The sequence below is a fragment of the Stigmatopora nigra genome, chromosome 19, assembly GCF_051989575.1.
Source record: "Stigmatopora nigra isolate UIUO_SnigA chromosome 19, RoL_Snig_1.1, whole genome shotgun sequence".
NCBI lineage: Eukaryota > Metazoa > Chordata > Actinopteri > Syngnathiformes > Syngnathidae > Stigmatopora > Stigmatopora nigra.
This window is the reverse complement of record NC_135526.1, coordinates 1180842-1207100: the sequence shown is the minus strand read 5'-3', so window position 1 is coordinate 1207100 and position 26259 is coordinate 1180842. Positions and strand designations below refer to the sequence as shown.

Here is a 26259-nt window from a genome sequence, read left to right as displayed (position 1 = left end):
CATGCATCTAAAACAGTCCAGTCAAAAAAAAGTCCTAGCAAATGACAATAAGGACAAGCACGGAGGAAAATAGAGAGCGGTTTTGGACAATTTGTTTGGCGAACACCATTGTCCATTCTTGGGAAAGGAGACGGATAAATGCATTACACTAAGCCAAAGTGAGATAAATGGCCATCCATCCTCATTTGAGCAGCGCGGCGGCAGCAGGAGCATCCACCATAATATCATCCCTCATCATGTCCAATAAAGCCACACACAGATAGGCAGCCTGCATTTTTCCTTCACGCGTGCGTCTCTCCTTTCCACAGACAACCTGGGATTGTTTTATTTTCATTTTTTTTCTTTCAAGAACTACTTTAAAAAAAAACAGAGCCAGGCATGCTCATTCACTTCATAATTTCGTCTTTGGGGGAATATAAAAAAAAAAGGACGGACGCTCTGGTTTTTAGGTAAACGTAACAACCAATGTACGACCTCCAAAAAGCTTGATGGCGTGCCGGGAAAACGCCAACGTGCGGGTCTGTGCTTTTCATGGGAGGCTGGAAAAGCTTTGGGAAAAGATGGCAACAGACAAGAATAGGGGTCTCACTCAAGCAGAACTGTCTGATTGGATAAAAAGTAGTCTCTGGCAGCTCGGCAGACGCTGGCTGGCACGCCGCTGCCGCCACGCCGCCGCCACACTCTCGCTCACAACGTTTGGCACAGATGTTGACGTTGCCGGGCGGCAAACAAGACGTTGGCACGCCGCGTGTGGAAGGAAACCTGCTTATTTTCTCTACAGCTCACCAATCGCATGCAATTCTTTAGGCTTTTGTAAGCAACTCTAGAAAAACAAGAATCTCCAGATAATGCAGTTGTTTTTTTTGTCTCTTGTCACAATGCCGGTGGCATTGTCGACAGAAAATCACATCTACATCCAATTTTAGTCGATGCAGGGGTTAGATTAAGTTTCAGACTGTAGCTGTATCTGATTCAAATCGGTTTGCTTCTTAAATTCACGTTGGTAAGACTGTTCACACTAGTTTTAAGTGTCCAAATCGGACCTGGTCCACACTAATATATGAAGATATCCAGAACAAAGTGACGTTACTAACAATTAGAATCAATCATCTCATCTACATTCAGATTTCTGTACTCTGTGACTGTTCAGACTATAAAAAATAAACCCAGCTTCAATCTGGATTGCCACAAAATCAGATTTCGACTGCCAGTCTTAAAGCCCAATAAAGAAAAAAGCATTAGTCGAACTAAAGTGTCATTAAATGAAATGTGAGAAAATATGACATATATATTTCTCAGTCCTTAACACCAGACACAATGTAAGGTGTAAAATAGACCCTACATTAAACAATGTAATGCTATTTTAAAAGTCATCGCCGATATAAAGTGCAAATATATACACGACGGATTGATCTACACCGCATAAAAACCCTCCGCAATTTATGACCTCATTTATGGTTTGGCCGCAATCCCACCGTCTGCTCGATTCGCGCAACCATCAACCAGCAGGCGCCATTCTTCTTCTTCTTCATCTACCATGAAAACGACACCATACTACATACTGAAAGCATCTTTGAGCCGGAGGCAAAAAAAGCGAGGAGGGCAGATCTGTTATAGGAAGTGTATTATACCCAATGCATGATGCTCTGACATCATTTGAAGCGAAGCATCCTGTCAGCCAAGAAACACTGATTCATAGCGAGAGTACTGATGGGCATTTTAACAGGGGACGCGGGGGTCGCACTCTAGCGGGTGTCGGCGCTACGTCGCCTCGCTCCGGCTAGCTCCGGCGAGGGCGGCAGACTCTATAGAAGCATCTCCTCTGCTTGAGGGCTTTTCAATGTACTTATTCAAGCAGAACACAACTGTGTGCCTCCATCTGATAGAAGGTTAAGGACCTCTTCACTGCTCACAAAAAAAAAGGGAAAAAAAAGACCCGCCACGCAGAGGTGAGGCTCGGCCGGCCTCACCTCGGGGAGGAAATCTTTCTCCGTCCTCCTCCTTCTTTCACGCTCTCCTTTACTCCTGGCTGGGTGAAAAGAAAGGTTCAAAGGATAATGGATGTCTTATCACTATGTAAAAAGGGGAAAGGGAACTCCAGCGAAGTGGCTGGCCTTTTGTCACAATGAAGAAAAGAGCAAAAGTCTATTTGGCCTTGGTATATGCACTGGAACCAGCCGTGACCACTTAAAAATTGGAGAGTGCTGCGTGGCAATCGAGGAGGCCATCGGGGTAAATAGCCCTTTAACTAAAAGGGAGGAAAATATCAAGTACAAACAAGAGCGAAAACGGAAGATAGAGGCGGGGAAACTTGACTTAGAATTGAACATGAGGGTGAGGAAGGCTGGGAAATTCTTTTTTTTTTTTTAAACCGAAGCTGGGTGGTGTTACCATGAGAAAATACAGCAGTTACATGAAGTGTAGTAGTAGTCGTAATTCAAATTTAGCATGAAAATTGAATTCTAGAATCATAATTTGAGGAAAAATGGTGTTTTCAATTGAGTCTAATAAAGTATAAACACAAGGGGAACCCTTTTGGCCACATATTGTTCCAAATCAGTTAAATTTAGATTCATAGGAACTTTAAAACCATGTTATGCTGAAATCTGACACATTTTTAAGCCTTAATGTATTTCTTTACCATCATTCCCAGCTATTTGCCTCACTGGTTGGTTTACTTCTACTAACTCACAATTTTACAAAATCCTAAATATTGATAGAGTACATAGTAGCAAAAAAAAACAAAAGTTAATTACAAATGATTTTCTCACAGACACTAATCCATAACATAGGACAAATACGCAATGATTGTAGAAAAAAAAGAAAAGAAGCAAAGGTCCACGAGTGATGAATTATGTATCAAAGGACAAAGGCATCAATATGGGCTAATGTGCTATGTTTGGATGGGAAAACAGCAGACCTGCCAAGTGACAGCCACAGATTTAAAAGCTCTGGAAATGAATTATGACAGTGATTTCCATAAACGTCAACTGTGCATTCATATTCAGATCGTGACGGGAAAAACTAGCAGATTGTACAATTTGGGGTGAAACCCCTACACACCATATCTGATGACAAATAAAGTCAGGTCGGAACCACCCAAGTGGAACTTTCAGTGACATTTACTGCATAGAAAGTATGGTTTCTATCATTAACTGACTCAAAAAATTACCACAATTTGGCAGAACCAGCCTAAAAAAATATGACAATACCTGACAATGTAAATACATATCAAATAAAGACTATTTTCTACTTCGTGACTTCCAAAAAGTTGCCATTTCTTTGCCTAATGACCGTCTAAAAACAAACAAGGAATAAATAGCAGTCCAAAGAATCTGTGGGGCGTCTGTGTTCACCATCACAGCCAATCAACAGAATGTCGAAAAATAAAACTCCCTAAAGTGCTCAATGAAGCATCACATCATTAAGATACTTATGAAAAATAAGGGTCACGGTCAAAGAGAAAACTCAGCGACAATTGCCCCTTCATCAACGATCCCTTTTGCAGAGGAGGCCATTTTATATTGTATTTCAGTAATCATAATTAAAAGAGAAATGATAGCAACTCTGGCAACAACGGGGGGAATTATAACAAGGTTTTAAGTTGTTCTTTACGAGAAGAAACCTATAATGTCGGGGGCGGGGCTAGCGTTCGTATTGGTCACATGACAAAGAAGCTGGAGAGATAAATATTGTCATTCAGGAATAAAAAATATGACTATGTCAGGCGGAATAGGATTTTTAAGCATGTTTTGTGGATGTATGGGCTACATATTATCTCCCATTAAAAAAAGAACCCAAACAAAACCTTTGCTAGATTGCATAATTATGAATTCTATAGAGCGAAGGCTAAACATCAACAAGTTTCTCTCATGTTGACATTAACAAAATAGCTTGAGAGAAACAGTGGCGGAAGGCGATTTCTCAAATGTGTCAGCGCTCCATATTTATGAGCTTTGCTGTTCTGCATACGAGGAGGTCGCTATGGTGATACAAAGTGATGTTCTGGCGGAGAGCTTCTGCAGATTCCAGCGGCTCACAGACCAGCAAATGCACAATTAAAAAGGCAGTCACGCTGAGGGCACATTTGCCACTACACTGCTATCAAAGAAATGTTATGAAAGGGAAGATGCCCTCAGGAGACTTCTCCATTTTTTAACAACTTATTGTCCGGCTCCAACATTATTTCATTAGAAGAAACCCTTCAGAAAATAAAAACAAAACAGTTGGGAAAAAAATAATCTGTTTTCCTATGTTATGGGTGCTCTAGCACTTAAGTAATCCCAATTGCGTATTGAAATATCTATTCTTATTCCCCAGGGGATTGTCTTTTATTATTATGTTTTTTATGGTGGTATATAATGTTGGAATTGCCATTGTTGTTTTCATATGTGCTATGTTTATATTTTGTATAGGCTGAATTAGTTAGAAACAAAGGAATAGACACTTATTTATTCATTACTTATTTTTTAATCATTTATTTATAGTTTTTAAATATTGATCATTCATTTATTATGACTATTTATTGTCTATTTATCTGTTCATTTGTTTGTTGTTGTTATTTCTGCACTTCCATACCTATTTAAGTTATTTTACCTATGTTTATTTATTTATACTTTATTTATTAGTTATTATTTATCTACTATTTAGTTGCCTTTTGGTTTATTGTTGTTATTTGTGCACTTGAAGCTTTAAATCTCATTATAATGGTATAAATGACAGTAAAATCATTTATTAAAAGCATTCGGATTATATATGAAAGTACTACCTCGGATATTTAATAAAAAAATAATATATAATACATATTATTATTTTTTTTACATATTTTTCTAAAAATGACTGACAATCCGGCCTCATATCGGTCTGCATTGTGGTCCCACGTGAGACTTCCCCCTTATCCAATCCTCTTCTACGTACTTGAACTTCATATGCTCAAGGATGCGGGCCTTGGCCTCGTCCATCAATTTCCTTGTCTTCCTTTGCCAAGCTCAAAGAAGTGGCCATTAAGGAGTCATTTTATTAATAGCCCACCCCCCCCTTTTGACTCTCTGCCCCTCTCTTGATGTCAGAAGAGAGTAGTATATAGTATGCCCGCGAGTCATGCGGTTGCCGGGCGGTTACCGGGGCTTTCCCTGGTGCTCCCGTGTGAAAGCTCAGCCGGGGAAATATTTTGCTTTCAAGCTAAAATAGTATTTGGAGAGGTGAGCAATCCTTAAGCCCCAGAGCAAACAGTTTAACACAGAGGACCTATTTAAAATGATTTTCTTCCTCCCCTTCCCGCGAAAGCCAATCTGATTTTTCTTTTGTGCAACCCTCACATTCATGTGCACAACACAAAAGATTTGACAAAAATGATGCACCTTTTCACTCCTCTTTGTTAATGGGAAAATAGCTACAGGGAGAAATAAGGAGGGTGCAAAAAAAAAGGGTCAAAAGAGACAATAAGTAAGAAAAAAGAAATGAAAATACAATTTAGCAAAAGCAATAAATAGCCAAATGAGCTTCACCACAAAGGCAAATAGTCAGAAGAGAATTTGGTCATCTATTATGGACCAAAAAAGCCATTTTACTCAATTATTAAGTGCTTTTTCTCTTATGGTTCTGGGTTCGAATCCGGCAAATGTGTTAAACTGGCTTTCCTCCAGCTCCACATTCCAAAAACATGCATTAACTCGACTTCATTTGTCCCAAAGTGTTTTTCAATAGCAGCAGTATAAAAAAATGGACAAATGAATAAACTTAATTACTCTTTATACAAGCCAATGACAATTCACCATCCATTCATACCTATCCAACTCCCTTTAGTAACTAAAAGAGACGTACATAATGCCCAACAGATCGATTCATCGATTCTAGAAAATTGTAATCACTGTATAAGAGCTGAGATAGTTAAACAAGGATTTAAAAAAAGGATATTTTCTTCCACAGAAAGGAACAATTAGCTCAAAACTAGCCTGGAAAAGCGCATTCAATCCATTCAGGTTTGAACATCATGAATCAAAACATGGCCTTGAATCCGTTGCTCACTTCGAGCCTACTCGAGAACAGAAATGCCATGTATTGTGCTTTATTTATTTCACTTCCCGACAAGTTCAAAGCGCAATCCACGAGTTATTCACCGTACCATCAAAAAAAAAGAAAAAATGGAAGCTACCATTCTCTGAAGACGACTAAACGTTATTCGCCAAAGCGCCAGGTTTATAAGAATTACGTCAAATAATCCGCCGTTTGACAATCGACTTGCCGCACAATGGCCACTGGTGCTAATAATATCTTAGATTATCCGTAAAGTTGAAGGACATTCTGACAATTTGTCATTTCTCCCAAGATTTGAAGAGAATGAGCGTTGATAGAAAACTTTGCCATGCAAAAGACTTTCATCTGTTCTTTGGCGATAGCCTGTCTTTCTTTGTCAGTGCAAACATGGGAGGCCCCATTTGAATAGGGTTACACATCCCTCTATTTATTAAAGCTCGGATTAACATGACAGGAAGTTTTGTCTGGGGGCTCTTTAAGATGGCTCAGAGAGGCAATCTGGTGACAGTAATAGGATCCAGCTAATATACTTGACTGATGCTCCTTTCCTAGTGTTAGAAAAGCAGAACAATGGCGGCACCATTCTGGGAGCCAATACATTGTGTTTAGTAATCGGGTGTCTACCCACGTGTTATCCGCACAACTCCGACTAATCGGCCCCGAATATCGTCACTTGGCAAAAAACATACGGTCGGAGGAAATAAAAATACTAAAAAGGTCAGCCGGACCACATCTAGCCCACAATTAACCCAATGGACAAAGGATATGACATTAGAGAGTGTAAAAGGATGATTTTTAACGCCGTGTTGCAGAGTTTGTAGAGATTTGTTAAAGGTTGACTTTGAATATATGGAAATCCCTTTAATTGTATTTCTTTTTCGAAGGTAGTCACAAAGGAAATTTATTAATAGGGATATTTAAATGAATAGCACAACTTTGCTCTAAAATGGCTTGAGTTAAGACAACAAGAAAAAACTATACTGGATATCATATAAATTAGACTTCATTATTATTATCTTTGCATTTAAAAATTCAGAAGGTCAAAAATGTAGATTATGGGGACTAAAAAAGAATAAAATGACTGCAATAGCGATATAGTAGTAGATATACAAGCTCATACTTTATGTCTAATAACCAATAAATCAGGAATATGTGCAGATTTGAGTCTTATGGTGAACCAAATGATAACTACCAAACCTCTCATTTCAAATAAACTGGGGTAATCACTGTAAATTTGCAACAAAAAAATAAAACAAACTATATCACCTAGTTACATCATAATCATGAATGCAGTATGAATAGATTGGTGCAAAATTTCACATGAATTCAATTCACCATCCCTCAAAAAACCCACAGAATATACATGCGGGGTTATGGGATCAAACTCACATCTGTTTTGGAGCTAGAAGAGAATCTGTGCCTCTCACCCAAAGCTCTCAATACTAATTAACAATCTACTGATAGCGGCCAAATGCCAAGCGTCATTAGCGCCCAACAGTAAGCAAGTACACAGATGTAGATTTGCATACACTCGCACCAAGATCATACGCCGCCGTACCAAAGCACCACAAAACCATCTGCGGGGAAGATATACTAGTATTCCATCACAAAATATCTATGTCCAACCTCACCGGGTAACACTGGGGTGGGCTACCATGCCATCACATCCCTCTTGTACGGTGCTCGGACGTTTGGTCGCCGGTCTTTTGGTCAAATGCACTTAAATATGAAACAGTACTTGGATATGAAACAGTACTGAGATATTAAACAGTACTGAGATATTAAACAGTACTTAGATATTAAACAGTACTTAGATATTAAATAGTACTTAGATATTAAACAGTACTTAGATATTAAACAGTACTTAGATATTAAACAGTAAACTGTCTGTCACCATTTGACCGGCGACCAAAAGACCGGCGACCAAACATCCAGTCACGCACTTGTACATTGTAGAATTGGCGGCGTTGGTTAAACACGAGGCTGGCACTTAAGCTTGAAGAAATAAATGACAAGTTGAATTCCGGAATGGCGTTGGCCCCTCTGTGACTGGCTCACTGATGGCGCCATTTGCATGCACTCGAGCGGCGTGCGCGGTAAACGCATCTGACAGTTATCTTTGATTTTATTTAGAAAGGATTTGAGCGGCGTCTGCGTCTGAAGAGATCCGCCAAATGCTCTTTCGCTCGCCGCCGCCGCCGCCGCCGCTATTTCGCTCTCCGCCAACGCGTCACTCGGCGCCTCGCTGACAGGGTCAGATAGAGAGAGCAAAGTGGTGAGAGGTGTGACGCCGTGAGCAGATGAGGGTCTCTCCACGTGGAGGCCCCCCGCGTGACACCCATCAAGGCTACCCAGACAGACGCCAGTTGGTACCAATAATGCCACCCACCGACACACACAAAAAACCCTGGGAGGGAGCCCGGGAACCATATGGAGACCAGAAGCCCATAGACCGCCACACATCAGACCACGGAGAACTCTGTCTGCCTATTGTTAATCAAACTGAGCAGTTGTTAATGTCCATTAAGCGCATATTTAACGATTTTACCACAGAGTACATCACCATAAGTACTGTCAATGAATTACTGATTCTGGAGAATGGGGTTGTCATCCTATACTTTTATGTCGGTCACTGATTATTTTTGACCCATCAAACAATCACGTTTGTTACGTTTAAGTTGCTTCGGGTTGGACATGTTTTCCTGGAAATATGCATATAGGAAGGAAAAAATGAACAGGAGCATAAATATGACGTGACTATGCAACTGTGTTGGATAATACTTCATTAAGAAAAAATATTTTGCTCTTTGGTTCCATGCAAAATGTTTAGTTTTATTTTTTAAATACAGACAAATCTTCCTATGAGCAAAGCCAATAGCCTAATTATTTTACCGTATTTTCACGACTATAATGCGCACCCTCAATGAATGACACTTTTTTTCATATATAATGCACACTGGATTATAAGGCACCCTTTAGAGAAAATGTAAGACTTTTAAGTACGCCTTATAGTCCTAAAAATACAGTATACATTATTATACTGTATTTTTTCAATTGACAAAATGAGGATAAATATTTTTCCTCCCTTTTCAATACAAACAAAACCAAAATAAATCCAACAAAATTTCCTACAAGTACCTCAACACATTTCTGGGTCGACCACATCCCTAAAAGATAACCACCTATCAAAAAACCTGTTCCATTTGATCACCAACTGCTTAGTTATCGTCAATAATCTGAATACACCACACTCTAAAGTGACACCCAGCGCCCGCAGTGCTCCCAAAAATTGCCTTCCCGCCTCCATCTTACATCAGTGCCAGTCATTTTTCCGAGCCGCTGATCTCAACGTCAACGGCAATGTAGCCCATCTGCAAGGCACATTGGGTACAAAAGAGTTCACCTGACAAGGTAACACCCCATAAGGCGTCTTCCCGGAGCCGCTACCCCGCCATTATCCCGGGTTGAGAGACGGCAGAATTCACCGGCAGATCAAAGCGGGCGCTGACAGACTTGGCAAACGCAAAGATTTATTCAGGTCGTCGCCGCGGCTTTACGTCTAAGGGTGAGGCCGCGGAAATGATAGGGGTTTATTAGTCGTCGTGGAAAAAACGGAGACCCCGCGGTCGGAGGATTCAAAGTTTTGGCGGACGCCGCGATGACAGGATAGCAAGCACTCTGCGGTGACTCCCTGGAATTCGAATGTCAATCGCCCTTCCCAATGCCATCTCCCCCTCTCATCCCTCTCGCTCCCCCTTTCTCGCTCTGGTTTGTCATCTCTCCTCCCTCCTCTCTCTCTCCTCTCTCCTCTTCTCTCTGCCTGGTGTTTGTCAGGGCTGGTGATTAGCTGTCACCCTCTGCAGAAGCAGATAACACCCCACACAGCCTGTTTCCCCTCCGGGAAGCGTGCACACACGTGAATTGCACAAAAAAAAAATGGAAGTGTGTGTGTGAGTGAGTGTATACATGCATGCAAACTAAAGATATTTGATCATGGAAAATAACCGTGTTCATTGGACGAAGCCAAGGGGTCGGGAACCTTTTTTGACAAAGAGAGCCATAAACAATTGATATTTTCAAATATTATATTCCTTGAGAGTCATACTAAGAATTTAAAAGTCAAAATGCATGAAAATGTGTGCATTTATTAATTATTTCACTACTTTGAAAGTTAAAAAAAGTCTGAATTCTTTTGAGAACATTATTTCACTGTTACTAATCAATGAGTATCAATGAGAGGATGCATACAAAATAGTCTAATGAAGAAAAATTATATTTTTACCTCACAGTTTAGCCATAGGTTGAAATGTCCAAAGAATTCAGACTTTCTGTACCTTAAAATAGGTGAAATGAATAATAAATGCTCAAATGTTCATGTATTTTTACTTCTACTTAATTCTCAGTATGGCTCTCAATGAATAACATTTGAAAATATGATTTGTTTATGGCTCTCTCTCTGTCAAAAAGGTTCCCGACCACTGGGCTAACGACGCCTTTTCGATCTGAGCGACGTTGACGGTGATTAATGTTCTATGTGTCGATTACAATTGCGATTTCTTTTCAGTCTTGGAAGAATCTAAGCGGCCAAAACAGTTTGTTGGCAAGGGTAGTGCGCGTTTCTTTCCAAGCACAATTTGAGTTGGCTGGGAGAGCTGATTTTCAGACATTATGACTTGGCATCTTGGCATTCTCCAAGCAAGCCAGTTGCAGCTGTTCAATTGCAACGGGGTGGCAGAATTCTTGCTTAACATTTTCCTGCTGTTTCAACTTGAAAGAATACTTCAACACTTTCACACTCGTGACTAATCTGCATTCAACACAAAGATATTTTTGTACTAATTTGTGTCAGGACACAGCAGTCTATATCTGTATATTCAAAAACTAGATTTGCTGTAAACAAAAGAACAGTTAAAGAAAATAGTCATTGGAAATAAAGAGCTTTCTTATCATTATAACGTCCTTAATCTTAAATTCAATGCTTTTCTTATATTGATGTCAATTATTTTTAAAAAGATATTTTAATTAGATAAATAACATCAGATCACCTCACTGAATATGTGTCAAGTTAGTCAATAAACCACTAAATCTAAGGGTTCTATTTTCCTTATACTGCACAAAATAATAACAAAAATAGATACATCTTGTATACATTATATGCTATTTTCTATTTAAAAGGGACTATCAATGTATTTAAAACAAAATAACAGCTGAATATTCCTAAATCAGCCTTAACTGCACAAAATTTGATTAAAAGGTTGGAAAATCCATTGCCATCAATTCCTCGAAATAATATAAAAACACCACTTAAGCTCCGCCCTTGAACGAGCGCCACAATAGTACGAATTGAAAGAGAAGCGATAAATACATAGCACAGATTTATCTTTTTGCCCCGAAATAGCTTTTGTTCTGAGAACTCTTGATAAATGTCGGCTAATCACAGCTTTGGAAACATTTCAATGTGTCATCTTGCCATCGTGGAGAAGGAGCGCTCGTTTCTTTATTACGTGACAAGCCAGTCATGGGGCTGAAGCGCCAATATGAAAGACAAAAAAACATTGATCTAAAGCAGTTAAACGTCCAATTCGTTTGAGCGAGGAGAACAGGCAGCGATGTGGAAACGGGATTTTTCTACCTTACATTTTTCCGCATATTTTCTGGCATTTTTACACAAGCCTGACATTGCGGGCTAAAATTAATGATTGCAGTGTTTGCCTTCCTTGACCTTGAATAAGGTCCAAATGGCCGCTTTAGTAGAAAAAAAATGCCTCAAAGCAAGATGCAGCCACCATTTTTTTTTCTGGTGATCACTTTTGTCTATTATTATGCCAAAAATAGTCGAGCCAGAAAAGTTCTACCTTGGTTTCATCTGCTTGGAACACATTTTTGCCCTTTTTATATCCACCAAAAAATGTAATACACTAAAACAGGAGTATTGGAACAATGCCTGATTTACCTCCTAATTAAATAAATAGGCAAATTATTAAGTTTTTCAAACTAGAACATGCACTTACTATTCATTTTTCTATTTTTTAACCATGACCACAAAGTGAAAACGAGATCAGTTTTACAAAAAAATCACTTAAAAAACGGTATAAACGACATACATCATTTGAAATGATCCAAAAAATGCATAAAATACAGGGAAGTTGCCAAGTATGCTTTTGAAAAATACTACCTGTCAAAATGCAATGTGAAATTTGAACCCTTGTCCCTAACTGCAAAAAAAAGAAGCTCAAGGGCGATTCGCTTTTTATTTGACCAAAAAATGGACACGGAAAACAACACGAAGAAAACCATCAACACAAGTTTGTCCCGGAGCGACAACAGTGCGAGACCACGACACGAAACCGCCATTTGAACGTGCGCTTCATTTCCACAGATACATATTTCATGAGTGGTATTTCGGACTGGCTATTAACAATCGTGCTATCATCAAACCTGGATCCCATAATGAATAGCTTTCTCATGTGAAAAGAAGAAAGCAAAAAAAAAAAGGGCCAATCCACAAAGTAGAAATAGAATTAATGAGCGCTCAAATCATCTACGGGACCATTTCCCCCCGTTCCCTATCTCACCTTTGTCTAAGGTCAAAGTTCTCCATTCATGAATGGCGGCAGCGGAGGAGAGAGAGAGAGCTCCCATCGTCTTTTTTTTCTCCCTCGATTGTACATTTCAAAGATGTGTAAATGATGTTATGCGAGGCGCGCCTGGAGAAGCTTTGATCTGCTATTCCACAAACGGCGTACACAACAAAAAGGAGAGGAAATCCTCAGCTCATGCCAGCCTTGTATCATGCATAGAAGAAAAAAAATATGGCGTCCATCTCTGTGATCCGAGTTACCCCCAAACCGCCATCTCAGATGTGAAATATTCGGACGGAAACAATGAAAGCGGAGACTTGAAAAGGTAATATAGACTTTGGTGATGGTCAATAAGTAACTCTACGGTTGCCGTCGACGACCAGAGAAGGACCAGATCGGTTAACAAAAGCCAAACGTTGAAACCTGATCCACAAAATTGATGCTGCTTTAACTGGATCCCAATCTAATTCTAATCAATCTATTTATTGGCTGGAATAACAATGGGTTAGATGTCTATCAATATGGCCTTAAAAAATGTGGAACGAAACTATGTCAAGAGGAAAAAATGTAACGGTGAGAGTCAAAGAGTATGAAATAAATCTAATTTGTCAAATTATATTTTAAGTATAGTAATTTATGACTTGTTTTTAATATTCCCTTAATTAGAGTGAGTTTAAAGAGAGAGCAAGATTAAGATCAACATGAAACTAAGCCTAGTTTACGCAAAATATGATGAGAAGCAAAAAGATGGATTTTTTTTGGGTGAGGAGCAGCATGAGGCTTGAGAGCCGCATGTTTGCTTACCCTGCTCTAAGTCCTTTGTATTACAATCTATAAAACGCAAAATAAAACAACATCATAATTAAAATGTTTTTGTAAAGTGACCCATTAAACAAAACCCTCAATGCTTTCAATAAAACAAATTTTCCAAAAACAATTAAACCCAAAACAATGCGCTATGAATAAATTCAGTATTACTGCATTTTAAAATGACATTATCACACTAAAAAAACATGTTTTTTTGGAGTAGTTTGAAGCATCTTTCCCTCTCGCTGACCTTCGGAATGCTACTGGAATCAAGATATGACATTCCTAGTAGAGAAAGCAAGCCATTTTGTTGCCAATTGGCGCCAATAAACTTGAGTTTAACTCTAATGCCAAGTGGATCAAAGTGTGGAGAAATGAGTGCATTTTCCACAAAACAGCGTGCGCAACGTCCAGCGTGATTGACTGCCCGATTGATGTTAAGCGCCGGCTTTTTGGGGGGGCTAAATCAATGGGAAATCATTTGTCTCACGCTGTCCCTTTCTTAGCAGGGGTTTTGGCGCCTGTGCGACAGGCTTTTGTTTACACATTTTTTAATCTTTGCGGCAGACTGTGTTTGGGCCCATTTTGGTGACAATGAAACCTGGAAACATTCCAAAACGCTGACAAAACGCCGCCTCATTAATACACTCGCTCTTCTACGGACGTCCAAAACGACGCTATTTTGTTGGATGATTGAATTAAATACAAAAGTGAGATGTTGATTTTTCATTTGCTTCCAGATTCAAAAGGTGTGCAATTGTTAGTTATAAAAAAAGCTGACCTGAAGCTTTGGTAGATGATTGGACGGAGGGAATTTGATTAGAATCGTCAGAGAAAGTGAAAATCTATGGTAGGAGTCGCATTTTTTATTCATTGGATTCATAGGACAACATTGCTGGATATTTATTTTTCTCAATTATTAATGGGGGTCAAATTAGTCAAAGGGTTATATGGCTCGGAATGCAAATGATTGGAGGGAACTTGCCTTACCACAAATGGTTATTCTATGTCGACTAATCGCTACTATATATAATACATGTTATAGGTATGCTATATTATTTAAATAAGTTGGACTATGATTACTTTAATGTAATTGTGGCAGACGTTTACAAATATTTCAATTCGATTAATGCCACAATCCGCTGAAATTGAGCACCAAAAATTCATTTTTTAAATTATAAATTAAAAATAAGCATGAAAACATTTGAAAAACATGATAAAATATTTACAATATTTACTGTGAAGGCTAAAAATGTAACAAAAGTTACTCTGAAGGCTAAAAAAAGTACAGTATTTACGTTGAAGGATAAAAAATGTACAATATTTACTGTGAAGGCTAAAAAATTTACAATATTATTTACAATAAACGTTGAATCGACTATCCTACAAGTTGTCGGACGTTTAAATATAGATATAATATTTTAGAACAGAGTTTTACGATAGTATATTTAACTTATTTTGTATAACAAACCTAGTTCTGGTGCCACCATATCTAAAAACACAAAAACATAGTCATCTATGTGTAGCTCATTAGCTGCAGGTCAGTTTTCTGACCAATGACAATCGTCCCTCGCCACAGCGCCCACCATTTGCCACATCCCACATCACTTCAGTCTCAAATTACCTTTGCTTCAATAAACAAAGTTGCAAGTTCAGTCAGGTGTCAGATTGTAATATGATACAATTCCACCACATTTGTCTGTTCTGACATTTAAATGGCACGGACGAGAACGGTGTGGGGAGATCCAGTTTTCCCAATGGCTCACAAAAAAACGAGGCGACCGATCTACTAGCATTGCCTTATCAGTATTTGGAGCCCTCCAGTAGAAGGCATCGGCATGGTCATATACACCGACTAATTTTCCAAAGGGTTTGATGCGGACCATCTATCTGAATGTTCTGCTTGGACGCACGGCCTGATAGGATGGCACCCCATTAGCCGGGTCCGACGGCAAGGGCCCCACTGTTAACATTACAATGTCTAGCGGAGCAGAACAAAGTGGAGTCGCGCTTTAATCTGGGCTATATCCCTCTTCTTTACCGCCTTATTCTGCTCAAAGTGATGATAACATTGGCCATCACCATTGCAAAAAACAAAAAAGCCTGGCAATTAAAGCCAAAGGGGGGTATTTGTATTTCCATAACACCCCCTTATTATCAATGGCGTTCTTTATCAGAATTGGCAATCAGCTGTCTCAAAGCGTTTAATTACACTTAGCCAATGACTACTTAATTTGATTAGACGGCGCTACCTTATTGTGGCATCAATGGCTAACACGGAGGAGGCATTTTTTTTTCTTCAAGAGGTGGCGCCACCGCTACCACCGCTACCACCACCGCCGCCATAACGACACGGGGGTTGAGTGACAGCGACTTCTTCAGGACTTAATTCGACATATACACTAATGAATAGCAGCGAGTGCACAGCACGCCGAGCCACGTCGCGAGCTGTGAGCTCTTTTGCATAATTGCAATAAAAACGTGTATCGGTCTGACTGATTGAATTCGGGCCTGGTAATTGCGGCATAAACAATGTGCTCGAGTGTCACGGCCACTGCGCCACCAGGCTGTCAACAATACACATACTTTTTTTTTTTTGCCAGAGTCTACTATCATATTAAGCCTATCCGCGGACTGCAGAGTAATCACTGTAATTATGCGGCGAGTGCCTTACCTGTGGGCAAGTTCACGCAAAACCGGGCATGACCTGTCACTCAAAATATTACACAGGTGGTGCTTGGCGGATTTTTTGTTCTTTTAAAAAGGATGGATTTGAATGGCTTATCAAAAGGTAGTATTTTTGGCTAAAATTGAAAAACAAACTGGTATGTTTAAGGAACAAATTCAAATTTTCCATTTGAAATTAAAACATGATTTAAAGACATGTGCCATTACTAAGAAAAAAACGGTCAAATAAACATCGCTTTGGATCTATAAAAACGGACTATTTACGGCTTTTGATCCAGTTCTTTTAATCCAATGTAATTTCAAATTTATTAGATAAATTTGACACCCTTGGCCTAATCTCTCTAACCAAAGTTATGTTGATTTTTTGGATAAATATTCCATGGTAAAGCTTTAGTTTACAAATGTCAAGTCCACAAAAAGGCAGAAATTGCTTATATATAAATAAAATGCACATTACGGCCACCTAAATGAATAAGAATAAGAAACAACAACAGGCACATTCAACTCAATCTGTCAATCATTCTGCACAGTTCAAGTCATTTCCTTTAAAAATGTCCCCTTGCCAATAACGTTGATCACTCTGACACATGTCCATTTACTAAAGCGTGCACTACAATATTCCAAGAAGTTGTATTGTAAGCCCACAGTCTTCTATTGACAACCCCCCCTTCTCTACAACAGCAGCACCTTCCACTTTCGAGTCTTTCTTTCTCGCTTGGCTTCCTCCTCCTCTCAAGCAGGAAAAGTGCCACATGCTACCGGAGAGCAAGTCGATGCGCATCTCCCTTCCGTCTCCCCCCAGCGCGACCCATATCAAACATGGCGCTGGCGTCCCTGGGCGAGTTGTAAATAGAGAAGAGTTTAAATGACGACAGTCATTCTTCCGGCGGGAGGAAAAGGCTTGTGCCAAAGACGCACTGGCAGAGATAAAATGTTGGGCTTTGGATCTAAATTCCACACCCCGGTGCCTTTTTTTCTCCTTCCCTTTAGTGTGCATTATGACGCCAATGGACCATATCATAGTATTTGTTTTGCTTTGGAGCTGTCCCTGCTGATTTATGTTCCCCGGGGACAAATATATCATGTCACTATACAAGCAATGTTTCTGTCACGGACCACGCGGGGGGGCTTAATGCCAGAGATTTGTGTACATCTGCGAGCGAGTGTGTGGTGGTTGGTTGGCTGGCTGGGGGATGATGATGATGACACACTTGTGGCAGTGCCAGTGTGTGACCGCTGGCCCCCCGACTAGGGAGCGCCGCCTGGAAAGGTTACCCAGCAGAACGGCTTTTGTATGCTAATGTGACCTCCAGCTCCCGAAGGAGCCCCGACACCTGCCCGTCGCACCCCCCACCGAGCTCCCATCCCTCACACCTAAGCTTGACTGTTTTCGCCGATAACGACTCTGCCATAGCGACGATGTTGTCATTTACAAGGGAAATTTGAAGTGGTAAAGTGGTGGTTCGTGGGGCCAAATCTGGACATCGCAACATTTTAGTGTGGCCCGGGAAAGTAAATTATAAGTGCCGATTTCTGTTTTAGGATCATATTAAAATGAAGAGTATAGATACATATTATATGTGCTGATTTTCCCCCTTGTAAATCAATAATTGTAATTTTTTAATCTATTTTTTCTGTTTTTAGTTCAAAAATCATTTTGTAAAATCTAAAAATATATAAAATAAACATTGTTTTAGATGTATAATAAACGGAATATGCAGGGCTTTTAATCCAGTTATTTTAATCCATTTATAACCCAAAAAAATCGAAATATTCTATCTAAAATGGTGCGGCCCACATGAAATCGAGTTAACGCGGCCCGCAAACCGGGTCTACCGTATCGGGTATCACGGACGAGATTGTAGCTTGGGTTCAAGGTCTGACTCGGGCAATGCCCGGGGCCGGCGACGTAGTACGTACACCGTCCGTCGAGTAATTCGAGCAGCAGCTTCCCGTCCGTCCCCGAGGCGGCCCACCTAGTGAACTAATTTGCGGTGGTCCGCCTTCACGCTGAGCATCACTAACCCGGCCCTCTCATGCGCTTGTGTTTTATGCATTAGCTTCACAGCGACTATAGTTTTCCCCTCATTAACGTCACCCTTCACTTGTGTCATTAAATATGACTCCCAGTCCTTTCCGTAGCAGTCCTTTGCTACAATTCTGTGTATTTATTTATCCATTAAAAGTTAATTATGAATGAATGTCACTTTGAATAATTCATGTGCACCCCAGTGGTATGAATAAATGGCTAATACACCTCTGCTTCCTCCCCTTTCGTGTTCTTCAAACCCTTTTAGGAGTACAATGCACTACTGTAGGTTATTGGTCTTTCTCTCTCTCTCTCTCCCCTGAGGCTTCTTGTGCACTTAGTCCTTATTAAAATTCCTATAGCACATAAACACACAATGACATGAGCACGCACGCACGCACGCACGCAGGAAAACGCACGGAAACGTACGCACCCACCAAACACGGGCCAAGGACCGTCTGTTGGTACAAACCATTTATTAAAGCTCCTATGAAGGTCCTGGCAGTCAGCCAGAGGGAGACATGCCTTTGGATCTCATTCATGGCCACATCAGCAGAGTGAAATATTCGACGCTGTTGATCCATGGCGGCCATTACTGCCGCAATTCGCTTTGATCGTTGGCAACTTTTACAAAAGCCAAAAGGAGATATTTTTCTCCTGCCTTTTCGTCAATGTTGTTCAACCCAAATTGAAATATTCAAGTCCTCAAGACGTATTTTTGGGCATTGCAATGAAGCGACAAGAGGATCACAAGATCTCTCAATGGAGAATAGTGCAAAATGCAAGTACGTACAGTTCATCTAATACACTCTTGACCAATGGGTCTAGATTCAAATTCCAATGCTGACATCCCAATACTATATCTGCATCTAAGGTTTAGTATTCCAAGCAAGCAAAAAACTAAGTCGAGAGAGTCCTCAAAAATCACATTAATCTACACCATTACAATGCTTTATAGCAGAGGTCGGGTACTTTTTTTGATGGAAAGAGCCGTAAACAATCCATATTTTTTAAATGTTAATCCTTGAAAGCCTTGCTCCGAATTTAAAAGTCAACATACATGAAAACGGGTGCCTTTTTTAATCAATTCACCACTTTTAAAGTACAAAAAGTCTCTGAATTCTTTTAACAACATTGATATATTATTTCTAGTCAATAAGTATCAATGAGAAAATCCATGCAAAAGAATGTAATGATAAAAAATATAATTATAAGGCGCTGAGGGTAGTGTCAATGCCATAATACCAAAGTATCGACCCCTTTGCCGTAGCTGACCATATATCGGCCCAAAATCTGCTCAAATATTAGTAAATAAGTCCTGAAAAGAACCTTACACCAACACATCAGTCCCATTTAAGTACCTCCGTCGCACTCTGTGGAAAAATATGCAAGCTCGGCCGTTGCCCACACGGCAGTCGGCAAAGAAGCTAAGTGGTTCTGAATTCCGCACAGTCATCATCATATATTATTACAGTGGCTGACATCAGGTAATACCATCCATCAAATCTCCATTAACTGACAGTGACATATTGCCTTTAATTTCACATAAAAGGCAACCAATATGAAGCCAAAGAGTTCAACAATCATTAGCCAGAAAGAAAAAAGGGACAATCCCAATTTACAAATGAGCTCCTCTTAAGAGTGAAGGGAATAATATACAACGAGGGTGCCGTGTGTTTCGGCTAAAGTCAAAAGAGATCTAACACATTTAGTCCAGGCTGACAATGGTGCTTCACTTTCACAGCGACCACTCACAGGGAATTACAGGGCTGCGCTAAAGAGAATATCTCAATGCTTTGGTTAAACCAGGGCTAAAATGATATGGTACTCCTTGATTTGAGGGTTCAGAGGGCGTCTGATTAACTCAAAGCTTGGCCTATATCTACATTTCCCATTGACACAGTCATTTACTCTATTATATATTCTGCTTCACAATCAATCAATCCTTTACTAACAGTGTACTGGTCTCCATCCCAGGCTAAGTGATAGAGCAATCAAAAAGATTGGACGCCTAAAAAAAACTGAAATAAAAGATAACAGTCAGAGAGAGCTATATACAATTCATATTTTCAATTGTTATTCATTGAGAGCCATACTCAGAATTTACTAGAAGTAAAAATACATAAAAATGCATGTATTTTTAGTTATTTCACTGCCTTTAAAGTAGAAAAAGTCTTAGAATTATGTTGACAAAATTGTTACCCTGATGTGAATCAATGGGATGCATGCATGTATGCAAGGTTTAATTAATCACATTTTATTTTTCATAGTTTGGTTAGGCATCCATCATACCTTGTACTACGGTATAGTCAGAAAAAGTACTATCAGTCAAACAAGGATTTAAACTATAGTTTTTGTTGTTGTTGTTGTTGTTGTTTTCCACAAAAAACCCTAACCTTGCCAAAGACAAGAGAAAAGACACCTTGACCAATCATTTCCCCACTTGACAGTGACAAGTCCAAAGTAAAGCAAAGCGAAAGGCAGCCAGTTTCCAACTGTCAGCATAGCAGCGACTCAGCCAATGCTGTTCATCACCCTCACATCGAAGGCTAAATTTGAGCACAAAATATGAATATATGAATAACTGAACAAGCGGTTATTGTTATTCACCTGCGCCGACGCCGGTGCTGCCAAGCCCGCTACGTCTTTTGTCTCCAGCTAGCAGTTGTGCTGAGCACGGCTTTTTCTGACAGTACCTCTTAAGTGGGGCAGAGGGGAGTGGGCACAGGTGCTTGCGACTGCCTCTTTAACTGGGAGAGAATGACCTGTGTCGAAATATGTCCCCTCTGTCTGTCTTCGGGGAGTCCCGCTATGCCCCCGCGCCCTCTTTCCTCACTGGTGACTATGCTGGCATTAAAATACAAAAAAAAAATATATATATATAAAGAAAAGTTCCAGTTGCCCAGATGGTAGACAGCAGGGGGTTTCTAACGCTCGCTTTGTCACTGAAGACTCGGTCCCTTGACTTTGTCCATGGAAAAGCAATTGCCCTTAATATAAGCAATGTTTCAGAAATATTTCAGATATATGAATCAAAAGTATCCTTTAAAAACACAACTGCGATGTATCATTGATATACTGCAGATTAGTCAATTTGATTTGAACATTTCTGAATCATAACAAAGGAGCTGGCTCTCGAGGTGAATGTGTAGTTTCCTACAAAAAGAGTGTATATTTGTCCCTGGGACTCAATACCAATATATGTAAATCTCTTGGCCTATCATCTTAAAGAATGGCTGTTAGATGAACAAAATTGTGATCACAATGCTGTCTAAAAATGTGATATGCGTCTAGTATATTTTAAATTGTTTATCAAGGGACTAAAGATGAATGAATCAAACTCAATCGATGGCGTCAGAACTAGACATACAAGTCCAGCCACTTGAACTAAATGTTGAATGTTTAACCAACAAGAGACGGGCATAATATTAAATACCAGGCACGGATCCATTTCTACCATTAGCACTAGATTTAGTCAACAGCAGTGACCAAGAATATGGCACGGAGCCCACTGGTAGACATTAAGCTCTTTAGGTTCAAAATGTCACAGTGACATCGGGAGACAGGCAACGCCAAGGGTGATGCCCAGGAGTGGGGAGAAGGTCAGTGAAGATTCACAGTGCCTGGCTCAAGTACTTGGCGTTGCATCTTAACAACAAAATGTGACATTATTAGAAGCTGTCAAATTACAGTCTAAAAAGCAGGCCTGACTGGGGACTGGGGACGGAGCCAGAGCGCCGCTACCGCCACCACCGCCACCGCCACCACCGCCACCACCACCGCCGCCACCGCCGCGGGGCTTTCAATCTGCCCGTAATGGGAAAGATGGAAGAAGATAAGATTCCAATTCAGCCATTTCGGCACAGTCCAATGTAATCACACGGCAATCCGAGCAGGCATTGGGGGAGTCCAAAGAATTCTTAAAAAGACAGAAAATCTTCAAGTGTGGTTTCATACGCAAATCCCACCGCCGACGCCACCGCTAATTGTTCTACTCATTCAAAGCAAGATGGAACAAAGTAAGATGTAATCTAGCGCTTTAAAGGATTCTTTCCGCTATCAAAGATCATACGGTCTACGTGGAATACAAGGAAAGCAAAAGCACGGTGGGTTTACATATCAAAATTAACTATTGGACCCATCTAAACACAGAATGGTCACAGCACTGACCTCTACCAGAGCATAATTAAAAAACTAAACGTATGGTTTCATCTTGCAATATGAATGGAGTTGAGTATGAAGTCGTTAGCGACCATTTCATCGCAAAAGAAGGCCCAGCAAGACTCCAATCAAAATAGATTGGACATCCAATACCGTTTATGGCAGGCAGTAAAGTTGCTTATGGCAAATATATACATTCCTTAAACCATTTACATTATCAATTGTTTACTGGAATCGCTTTTTTTGGTGGTCAGCAAAGGCGGATGATCATTATTTATGTACTATAATTATAGCTTCACCATATTTTCTGGAATTAATCTAAGCCTATTCAACATAACTACCCAGGTTTTAAAAAAACAACACTACAATTCATGACATTTCTGCAAAAAAATAGTCCAAAATAACATGACAAGTCCTAGATAAATAAACTAAAGAGCCTTGTTTCCAGTCTCTCTTAACACATCAACATCAGAGTATCATTTTTCCAACATATGCAGATGGCAGTGCTTTGTACCCGATGGCGATATATTGGTAATCCCAACACGAGGGTCTCTGGGGTCCGTACGTGGGCAACACGGCTGTCTGCTCTTTCCAAAGAGCGATTGACGCTCCGATTAGTACATTTTCAATGAGAGAGCGGCGCCTGGCTTGACAGGCGCCGCTAACCTGCTGCCCCTTCTGCTCTACTTAAAGACACTCTCTCTTCTTTCCACGTAAACAATGGCGGCCACCATTGTGACGGAACCCCTACCACTGCCATTTTCTATATAATATCCATATATTAGGAAGCATTTGCAAGAGAGCTTATTAAAGTTGACAGCTTTTACAATCCCCGTTTCAATCAGTAAAGTCATTCACTCGAAATACGACTGTCTTTTTTATCACACACAAAAATAGTGCATCTTTTCCACTCGGCAAACATGTCACACCCTATTGGATTTAAGTACAAAGTCTCAGTTAAAGGCTTTTGTCTTTATGTTTTTTTTTTGTGTGTTCCTTGGAGAATGTTTTTTTTTTTCAAAGACCAAGCAAAGAAATTAAGAGGAATTTCTGCTCCAGGCTACTTTAATTGGACTATATTTAACGTGTCGCAAATTAGGACAAGCCAGAGGATGGGAGCAAAAAAAAAAAAATCTTCTTCTCCCTTCTCGAAGTAATTCTCTTTGACAATATCAAGTAGAAATTAACATCAGTGAGGCTTTGTCGCTCTATTTAATTCATCTCATTCTGTTTGAGTACAATTCTGATTCAAGGCCCAATTGTTTTCTCTTCCGGTCAAATGTACTTGGATATTAAACAGTACTTGGATATTAAACAGTACTTGGATATTAAACAGTACTTGGATATTAAACAGTACTTAGATATTAAACAGTACTTTCTCTCTTGTATATTAAACTCTCTCATGAATCTAATTTTGAGAGCTGGTTTCAACAGTAAACTCTCTCGGACCAAAAGACCGGCAACCAAACGTCCGAGCACCCAAATCCAGGCATCTCCATATCCATCTAGAAATAAAATATGCAAAGAACATACAAGATGCTTCCTCTACCGACTCGATACACGACAAGCATTGGCGCAACGTGATACGATGAGCCTGGTAGCAGTAACATTTAGTAATACGAGCCGAATAGGAGAGAATAAATTGCTATTTATATGTGGCAGCAGCCTTTTGTCAACACTGACTACCAAAGGATTTGCTTCCACGTCCTCTCAGCCCCTGTCAAAGTGTCACTGAACCTTTCTGGGAAAATCAAAGCAACTTTCCCCCGTTCCCGTTACCACATCAACTCTCTCAATACCACAGGCAGAGAGAGAGAGATATAGAGAGAGAAAGAGAGAGAGAAAGAGAGGGAGGGTTCATCTTGAAAGACGGAAAACGGAAAAAGGAAAGTCCTCGGAGATTCCAAAGGGAAGAAAAGAAGAAAAAAATGGATCTGCTTTCATTTTCCTGAAGCTTCTACACGAGGAAATCCCATTATTGTGCTCTTTAGCTTTGTGAATTACAGAGCCGTGCTGACTAGTCCAATAAATAGCATCCATTTCACTGTCTCATTTATCTCTTCAAGTGTTGCTCAACCATTGCTCAAGTAATGATGTGAGGGATAGGTCTATAAAAGTCAGCCTCCACAAAAGATCACATCCTCCTCTAATCTTCCTCTGACAGGACTGAGTTCAATGTTGCATTTGGCTGCTTTTTTTTTGTGTCGGGAGCTCAAGATCAGACAAGAACTTGGTGGGGAAAAGTGGAACTATGCTAAGATTTGGGATAAAAACAATGTCAAAAAGAGAAAGAACATTTGGCAGTTGAACTTTTGTCCACAAACAGTCTTGTTTGAAACAACAATGGATGTGTAAATGGATGAAATCCTACTTGAGAGCACCGGGGAGATTGCATCCAGCGGCAAAACATGCCTCGCTGGAAATGGGAAGTTATTTACAGGTGTGAAGGAAATGTGAGAACACGGTGAAGTCATCAGAGGAAGGTGTGTGTGATGTGGGATAGGACAGAAAAAAACAGGGGAAAAAAACACCTACTGAAGATGTTTTGGTGTTACTCACCACGGACAACAATCACTCTGGGGAGTACACAATCGCTATTGGTTCTGACCGTAAAAACATTATTTGCCGAAACAGATTTTTTACTAGCTAGAGAGTGAAAATGACCTCTGGTTAAGTGGGCCGTCAACTTGAATGTTGTTTTATACAGCAATCAGGTGAGTTTTTCTTAACTTGTTTACTACCACTGAAGGTGAAAGCTGGCCAGTACACTTGGAAGGCTTTTTAGAGTGCGCCCAATTTTCCCAGTTGAAGGAATTGGGCACTGATTTTTTTTAAAGATGTTGGCATTCATCTATACTGAGCCACTATATTTAAAGTGAGGAATCAAAAGTAGGAATACAGTCGGAAATTGCTCACATTTTTTTAACTAGCTCTACAATGCCTTCTGTGTCTTATGTATGTCTTGCTACTGCAAACAAGAAAAACAAGAAATACAGTTCTAACTTAACCTAACCAGAGAAGGAATTACATTACTAGGAATGTTAAAAAACTCAACAAAAGCAAGCAAAATAGTTTTTACTCCTTATAATATCAAAATAATTAGACTGTAAAGATTGCTGCAACCACAATGTATTCTGTTTCAAGTAAATGAATCAAATAGCTAAAAAAAAAACAAGTCCATTTCCTTCCCCATATTATTTTTGACCAATCTTAAGTGTTTTTGTTTCTGAGAAACGACAGTTTTTTGCAATACCACTCCATCGCACACAATCGAAAAAGGTTGAAAACGCGGCGAACCAGAATCGCCCAAAGGTCTTTTTCAAGACCAGATTGAGGGGAGACGCCATTCCGCACCCGTCTTGGGTTCTCTCGCTATCCGACAGCCCTCGCAGGGGGACGCAACGCGGCGTTGTGTGGCGTTCCCTCCCCCACAGATGCCAGTACCAATGCATGCGGCGGCGGCGTTGCAAGTCTGTTACAGAAGTGAAATTATTTCATCTCTCGGGGGTCCTGTTAAGCTCTTACAAAGGCTCACTGCGTTCAGCAGGTAGATTGATTGTGACTTATTAACTGTGAGCGAGCCTAACAGAGTGCATTAAAACAAAAGGAAATGCCATATCCCCCCACCATCAAGTGCTTGTTAAAGCTTTAATCAAAGCCTTGGACAATCTGCATACGGAATTCTACTCATGAATTCCAAAAGGCAACTTTATCAGACTGGAGGAACTCGCCAAAAAAATGGAAATACGAGTGTGTTGTCGATAATTAACGCTTTGGTTTTCGTTGTGATTTCAAATCAAGTTTCTTCGCTCAATGGCTACAAGTGAGGAGATCATTATGATAAGCACAAATACCAAAAAAAACGTTGTCAAGTAGCGTAAAATGATAATCGGGCACATCGTGAGCGAAAATACCAATAAGTAATTCATGCTTGAGTGGCGGAAATCAGCAAGTGAC

At 40.0% G+C, this 26259-nt stretch overlaps 1 protein-coding gene across 12 annotated transcripts in view; it reads right to left on the bottom strand.

The window, feature by feature from the left end:
- LOC144212460 (RNA-binding protein Musashi homolog 2) overlaps positions 1-26259 on the bottom strand; it is a 159716-nt gene that overhangs the window by 75088 nt on the left and 58369 nt on the right. The window lies entirely within an intron of this gene.